General features: G+C 38.4%; 1 long non-coding RNA gene across 1 annotated transcript; it reads right to left on the bottom strand.

The window, feature by feature from the left end:
• Positions 1-65: 65 nt before the first annotated feature.
• LOC114148693 (uncharacterized) lies at positions 66-3,438 on the bottom strand. Its single transcript, XR_003596322.1, has 2 exons — positions 3,068-3,438; positions 66-2,164 (listed from the first exon to the last, which is right to left on the bottom strand). It is a non-coding gene; the product is annotated as an uncharacterized LOC114148693 (long non-coding RNA).
• Between the last annotated feature and the right edge of the window lie 4,764 nt (positions 3,439-8,202).

The following is an 8,202-nucleotide window of genomic DNA, read 5'->3' as shown; positions in this document are numbered from 1 at the left end:
TTGTTGTTATACTTTGACTTGTTTTCAACATCCAGATGTGAAATCTGATTAAATAACATATGTTCAACATATAGTAACTTACAGAATGTCATGTTAAAGAACCACTAACTGTCAACAACTTGCAATAATTTTCTTCTTTTTCATTTTGGATCATGTGCTTTGTTTCAGAAATGTTTTAGAGCACACAACAAATCACATGATTATCTCGACCAGTTAAGCTTTTCCTGGATGGTTTTATCCCATCCCACTGAATCCTGATAAACGATGAATTTTTATCAGTAATGAGAAATCTTTGAGATCAGTTTAAACTATTTCATACCACGTCTTCATGAAGTGGCAGCTCAAACCAATTTTGCATTTTTACATTTTCAGCTGTATTTTGTATGGAAGTATTTATTCCCTTTAACATGTTTTTTTCTGTATTCCTACTCTGTTGTTATACTTACATGTTTCACATTAACAATCAGATTTTAAAGTGATACAACAATAACCTGACTAAGTAACGATTGGTAGTTTTCCAATGATGGTTCTACTTGTTAAATTAAATTTTTGGAAAACTGATTTCCATTCTGCTGGCTTGTGTCTGGACACCCATGTTTTACAGAGCTAAGTCTGATTGAGATGCTACTGCATGGCATTTACCACAATGTTCCTGGTTGAAAAAACCCTCCAATGGTGTCCAATTATAACAATTCTGTAAAGAAGAGTAGGCAAAAATACCTCCGTAGCAGCTTCTTGTTGCCACCAAGGGAGATACAATCAGTTATTGGGTTTTGGCAGCACTTTTTGCACATTGAACCAGGTTAGTTTTGATAGTATTTTTATCTTAAAAATGATATAATTTGAACACTACCTTTTGCATATACTCGAGTTATCAGTCTATGAAATTAAAATCTGATTGATGAACTAAAAATTATGTGATACAGTTAAAGTCACTGAAGTGAATAAGGACATGTTCAGAATGACACTGAAACATGAATTTTTTGGCATTAGCTTAACTTCTCACAAAAAATAAGAAAAATCCCCCCAAAAATTTTTAGTGCAATTATTTTGTCACAATAAGAAAAAAAATCATGTTAACACATTATTATGTAAATGTAACCAAAAGTGTAGTTTTTTTTTACCGTATACGTTGCTTTTCACTACCTAAACACATTTTGTTCATATTCAAAATGTTCCTATTTCCCTGGGGCATAAATAGGACATATTCTAGAAGCCAATTTTTTTATCCACTCTTCAAAATGGGAAAGGTGAGAAAACCTTCAATTCAATATAGGCTACCGTGTGGATATTCATAAGTTAGAACATAGCTAAATAAAAATAGTTAAAACTTGCCCATATGTACAGTCAGAGCAATAATTAAAAAGTTTACAAGTGAAACTGTGACAAGCAAGGCTGGAAGAGGACCCATGTTTATTTTGCAACCACGCACAGTGAGGAGGACGCTAAAAAAAAGAAAAAAAAAAGAAGACATCTTCAAAGCTTAGAGATCTGCATGAAACTTGCAGTGTGCGATTATACTATTGCAATGAAAGATGGACTTGCCCCAAGTCTTTTTTATGCATAATTTTCAGAGTGACAATAGATGGGGAGGAGACTATATTTAAAAGGTTTAAGCTGCTTTATTGCTGTACCTAACCGAACATACTTTAATTTCTTTGGGTTATTGGGGTTGATAATTAAGTCAACTAATTCATAAAGTGCATTTAAAACCAAACACGTACCAAAATTATTTACTTTGATCTTTTTAACCTTTTCATATACACGTCAAAAACACAAACTGCTAAAAAAACAAAAAACAAAAGCAAGACAAAACTAATACAGAAATAGATAATAAACAATATTTAAATTCTGAAACCACAAACTGTAGGCTGAAGTGCTGTACAACAAAATTAAGTCAAGTCACTGAAACAAGAAAATGAGAAGATATGAAGCAGGAATAAACTAAGAAAAAAAACAATTAAACAGATTTTAGCTTCCAGTTTAAAAGATAGAATTAGCTTGACATAGTTATACAAGAGTATAAAGCTGTACTACAAATAAAAAGCAATTAAAATGGTATGCTTTTTTTAACTTCTCAATTAGATGTCTGGCATAGCTGACTAAAAATGTTTGCATGAACCACTTACCATGCAGTTTGAGAATGGTTGAGGAAACATTGATGCTCTATCAGTGACGTGCGGTCAGGGGAGGCAGGTGAGGCAGTGCCTCACCAGCCATCATGGAAAGAAAGAAAATATATAATCATAAAGTAATTTAAATTGTTATATTCATCCGGTGGTTTGTACTAAAAAATATTTATTTTTCATGTAGCTTCACCAATTTCGATTTTTATTTGTTCAAAATCGCTGAATTTTCTTATTTTCCCATTCAAATGCTTGGAAGCGATGCCGGTGAGGCAGCAGCGAGCTCTGCCTCACCTTGGATTGCGCAACCCCTGGCTCTGCGCTGGCTGCTAAGCGGAGAGAGCATGTTGCTGTACGGCGTCAATAAAATGGTTTAAACAAATTTAATATGTGAACTTATTTCCAATAATTTAGCTTATGTATATAATGTACAGTGCTTTTTGTCACCAACTGTGTTTGTGTAACGTGTTTCGTGTAATGAGCGATTATAAACGGCAGAGAACAGGTTCGAGGTGAGGCAGGCAGTTCTCTTGCCTCATGGCAGGGGGCGCTCAAGATCCCAGACGTTCGTCTTGTTCACTCCTCAACTGCCGAGTAAGTGACAGCGAGCTAGGCTAAACGATTCGGGAAGCAAGTCAAGTGCAGCGATAGATTATAATAGAGATAGTGATTTTTTTCCTCTCGCTTATCCCGACTTTCGACATGGATGACTACATTACAACACTAAAAAAGTTTTCTCAAGTGGACTTTCAATCGAAGCAGGTAAGACAGTAATAACATTTATTTTGTTTTGTTTTTTAAGGAAATGTGTGTTTTGTGAGCTACAGTTTGTATGTGTAAGAATGCAGAAGTGAAACAACCTGTAAACTGCTGTCAATCTATGCATCTATTTGCAAATCTGATTCTGATGACGTCAGTGCCTCACCAGCTATGAACCTCACCGCACGTCACTGCTCTAGTTACAACAAATGTCTATACGTTCATAAATGTTATACCTTTTATGTTTCTGATTCTAAATTCCAGACTAAATGTTTACATTTGGAAAAATCGTAAGTAAAGATATTGGTGGCAGCATAATGCTGTGGGAATGCTTCTTTTCAGAAGGAAAGGTAACACATCCATCCGTCCGTCCGTCCATCCATCCATCCATCCATCCATCTATCGTACAGTGACCTTTTCTCTTGGCATCTTTAAAAAAAGTGTTTTCATTCTATCAGCCATTCCCAATTAATGAGTCATTAAAAAGTCTAATTTGATTGAGACACATAATCCACAAAACACAATAGAGTAAAAATAATTAGACAGACAGACAGACAGATAGATAGATAGATAGATAGATAGATAGATAGATAGATAGATAGATAGATAGATAGATAGATAGATAGATAGATAGGTTGTTGTTGTTTTTTTTTTTTTTTGGCAAATACATATCCCTAATGATCCTGTCTCCTTAATCTGTGAACAGCCGAACACTGTGCCGCCTGCATGCTTTTCTCTCTGGGATCATGAACAGCTGCTTGCTCATAATTATGTTGTCATCCGTTGTTATTTGGAAGAGGAAACTCATACTGACAGCTAGATTATTTTTGTGGGCTTGTGTGTATTTCCGCACACCACATTCACCTATTTTTGTATACAGTACTGTGGACTGTAATGGACATTGTTATGGCTATCATTTTCTGTAAAACATAGATCCATCTCCCTTCTTACTTTAGAGCCTGTAGATTTGAAATATACTTAGGAGATATATGGAAAAAAAAAATCAAAGGGGACAAAAAAGGAGCAGGGTATGGATAGAGATGGAGAAGTAGCAGGCTGATTACAAGGTGTCAAAATTGCCAGGAGCAAGAAGGTGAAAGCAATCAGGGGTGAGAAGAGTGCAGCATTCGTGAGGGGCAACTAATTATCCATCTCATTTGTGGAGGGAAGCATTTGAGGCAGCTCTAGTCCACTGAATGGTGACAGATTGGTGCGGAGGAGAGGGGAGGTGTTAGAACAATGGAGCCCAGCTCACCATCATTACTGCATGCTAATCAGCAGTGCTTCTGCACCACCAGTCCGTGCTGGAGAGAGTTCGGGGAGACAGGGAAGTCACCGGCTTCAGGGGACTTCATTCATTTCCAAGAAGGGGGAGAAAAAGGGAGAAAATTGACACGAAGCATCGCCTGTTGGCGCTGTACCACTGCTTATTTGAGCACGCTGGTTATCCTGTGCAGACTGATCTTTGCGGCCTCCCCATTAGCTTGCACTTGCGAGATAATTGTGCTGTGAGTGTTCAGTTTTAACAAGCGCCAAGAGGAATAATAGTTCACTGAATGACAGAGAGCAAAATAAGTGGAGAGCATCACTCAAGTTTTACTAATGATCAAAAAATTTATAAAATACACTGTAAGATTTGATGAATTCTACAGGCCTACAGATGATACTTAAAGGCTCACTATATATTGTTAAATACATGTGCAAATAGTAAAAAAAAGCTAAATATGACTTGATGAATTATCATATTGCAAGCCTGCAGTACATACTATTTAGGCATGAGCTGTATGATATTCCAATACAAAGCACATCCTTGTTGCTGAAATAAACTTGCCTTACCTTTGAAAAACAGCCATCATGCTGATCATTACGTTTAAATACCCTTCCTAAGAAATTGTATTTGTAACATTTGCACATTGTTTAGATTTTGACGTATGGAAATAAGCAAAAATACTGAATATACACCCACCACCTTTAGTTGTACTTTTAAAGTGCCTCTTGGACAGAAATAAAAAGTGTTGTTACATTTGTAACAACATGAGTGCACTACTTTAGTTTTCCACATTGTGACTGATCAAGTTGTTTTGCAACTGGAAATATTGTCAGATATGCAAATTAGTTTTTTTAAGTATCAGAAAAAAATGCAGCCAGCTGACCAGCAGTGTCCAGTACATGTGGGAGAGGCAGCTCTGGATTACCTCTACAGAGCAAGGCTCTTCAAATCCAGGCCTCAAAGGATGGCATCCTGCAACTTTAAGATGTGTCCCTGGTCCAACACACCTGAATCACCTCCTCAGTACACAATCACGTTCTCCAACGTTTTGCTAATAACCTCATTATTTGACTTTGGTGTGTTGAAGCAGAGACACATTAAAAGTTGCAGGACTCCAGCCCTCAAGGTCCGGATTTAAAGATCCCCGCAATAGAGCCATGAAACACTTGGTCATTAAAGCACTTTAACAAAATACAAGCAGTACGATGGACAATTGCAGTGTTTTTTAAACTGCTGCAGTGTTTGTCCTTGCTTGCTACACAGGAACTGCTCCCAGACTTGGTGGAAGGATAAACCTGCTCTCCCCTATTCTATGTTACATTCCTTTCTGTCATTGTTATCTTTATTTCTCAATGATTTCCATGGACTATTTAATTTGTCACTTTATACGTTCAAGTGATAAAACAGAGTGAACATTTTATTATGAATTTTGGTAATTACCAGCTGCTATTGGGTGCTGTATAACTTAGGTAAATGATTTATTGTATTTCTTGGTCCACATATTCCTGCATGTTATTAGTGTGTGCAATCTAATGTTTGAACAACATTCATAATTAAAAACAAAAAACTTAAGTGAAACAAACATAAGTTGTTTTTTTTTGGAGGCCAGTAATTGGGCTATAATTGCTGCAGACAATAGACAGATAACACACCACTCCACAACATTATTATCTTCAACAATTACTCTTAAATATTTAACAAATGTTTTCCAGGCTGTGCCATTGCCAAGAAGATACAACACAAGTTGAGGGAATAAAAACAAAAAAACAGCGATTGTTAAAGGGTTTAATCAAAGTGAAGCAAAACAGAGAGCTAGCAAGTCGATTAGGGTCACATGGCTGGAATGCCCTCTTCGCATCAATGTCGTTTAGACAATTAACAACTTGGGAGAGAAGCATATTCAGCTGTCTGTGCACTGGTCACCGTTGGCACGAGACAATGCCAACTCTGGTGGCGTTATGAGCCCCGAGTATCACCTCACAGTTGTCTTGCCATGCGTCAGGGCCCCTCATGCTCTCTCTGTGTGTGCAGGAGTCTGCCGCGGCTGACGGCGTGTTCGATTAAGTGTGCTGAAGCCACTGGCTGCCTGTGCAAAGACTCCAAGTGTCCCCTCCCTCTTCATTGTGTTTGTTTCAGTGCTGGTCTGAGAGCCCTGATTTCTGGAGCGGAGATTTGGCAGTCACAGCAAGTGATGACAGAGGCAGTGGTGAGATCGCACCCAGAACCCCAAAGGAGGCTCACATTTCAGGCAGATGAGAGGTCTGTTCAATACACCAAAGCACTGATCAGTGGAGTTTGATCATGCTGCTGTTCTAAAAAGTCACACATTTCCACCTGTCTGTCATGTTATTTAATATTTTACATGAACAGTGTTGGTTATTTGTACACTTTTGAACATCTTGAGGACATTTGGCGGCCTAGGAGTCTAACCATACAACTGAAAGTCCAGCTCTTATTATTTTCTTTTTTTTTCTTGTAAACCGGTAAAGGTTGTTTTTTTTTCTTGACACGTGGGGGAGGGACTGGTCATGGGGATGTTTGCGGAATTGCAACTTGCAATTCAAGGGTTAAGGCAGCATGAAAGAATCCATTCTCGGTTTAATGACCTAGCCTCGCCGGGCGAGGACGACAGGGAACATGCTCTTGACTTGTACTGAATTTGCCAATTAACACCTCCGGTAACAGGCTGCCTCTGAACATCACCAGCGAGGAGAAAGGCGGAGCAACTCTCATGCTTTGTTTTTCAGCCTCTGATCCAGTAATGATGAGGTCTGTGAGTTCTTCATATACAGAATGCTATTACGCTTTTTGGTAGATTGGCTTTTTGCTGTGTGGATTGTTGCGATAAGTTAGAGATGAAACCCCCCTTAATTCATGAGCTGGCAGTGGAGTTGGAAACATTTTATTTTCCACATGCCGCTCTGATCCTCGTGCAGTTATTGGGCATTCTATTTTTTGCACACGACCATATGGCCATGTGCCTCTTCAATTAGACACGTGGCTTGTTTCTAAGATACACCGTGCTTGATTAGCTTTTGTCCTTTCTTATTGTTGCACTTGAAAACACAAGGCAACAGTTCTGTCCTTGATAGATTTATCAGGAAAATATTTTTTTTCTTCTTTTTCCTTCTTTCAAGTAAGATCCCCGCTCTAGCCACCCCTTCGGTTTCACACATGCTTATCAGACTCCCAAACAACACCTAGCACAGGTGTGAATATCAAAATCCCCAGTGAAAATCACAGTGGGTACTCTCATGTTGTCTTTGGAGTCCTCTTACATGCAGCAGTGGCTTTTGCATCGGCCCGAGATACTGCTGGCTAACAGCAACTGCAGAAACACCTTTGGCTAAGTGTAAGGTGGACCTCCTTACACCAAACGCTCTTAATGACTGAAAAAAAACCTGCCACCCAGATCTAATTGAAATAAAAAAAAAAAAGGAGCTTAAGAGTGAAGAGTACAGTAGCTGGTTATTGCCCAGTACAATCACACCATGACACTGTAGTTTCACAATTCATTAGCAGGTACTTTCACAATATACAATAATTGAAAGATGGCTGCATAATTGATAGCAGTTCACACCGCAGGGAAAGTGCTCTGATCCATCTAATGATAGTAATAAAGTGTTGCGGGCTGAAGATGCTACCAGTTGAGGTGTGAGCTGTGTACATTTGTGATGACAAAGACCTTGTCCTAACACTTTGTCAAACATAACAGATACAAAACACCGCGAAGATGTTACTCACATTCATGTCGGCGGAACTGCAAAGACTCGTGAAGGCAACCTCGAGGAGGTTAGTGGATCGCCTCTCCTCTTTTTCATGACCGCCCTTATGTGTGTAAGAAAATACGGATGCAACATGAATGTGTTCACTTATTCAGCGATTTGCAAACCATATGACTCAATGGGAACTGAAAGTCATCCTGGCAGGCCAGTTTTCATGACATTTCATAGCAGCTGTAGTTATTGCTGGATTAGCAACCTGAGCAACAACAATATAATGTTATAAAATACTATGTAAACATTTTAAAACAATACGTTTTTGTCC

Source organism: Xiphophorus couchianus, chromosome 7, assembly GCF_001444195.1.
Source record: "Xiphophorus couchianus chromosome 7, X_couchianus-1.0, whole genome shotgun sequence".
NCBI lineage: Eukaryota > Metazoa > Chordata > Actinopteri > Cyprinodontiformes > Poeciliidae > Xiphophorus > Xiphophorus couchianus.
This window is presented reverse-complemented; position numbering and strand designations above follow the sequence as displayed.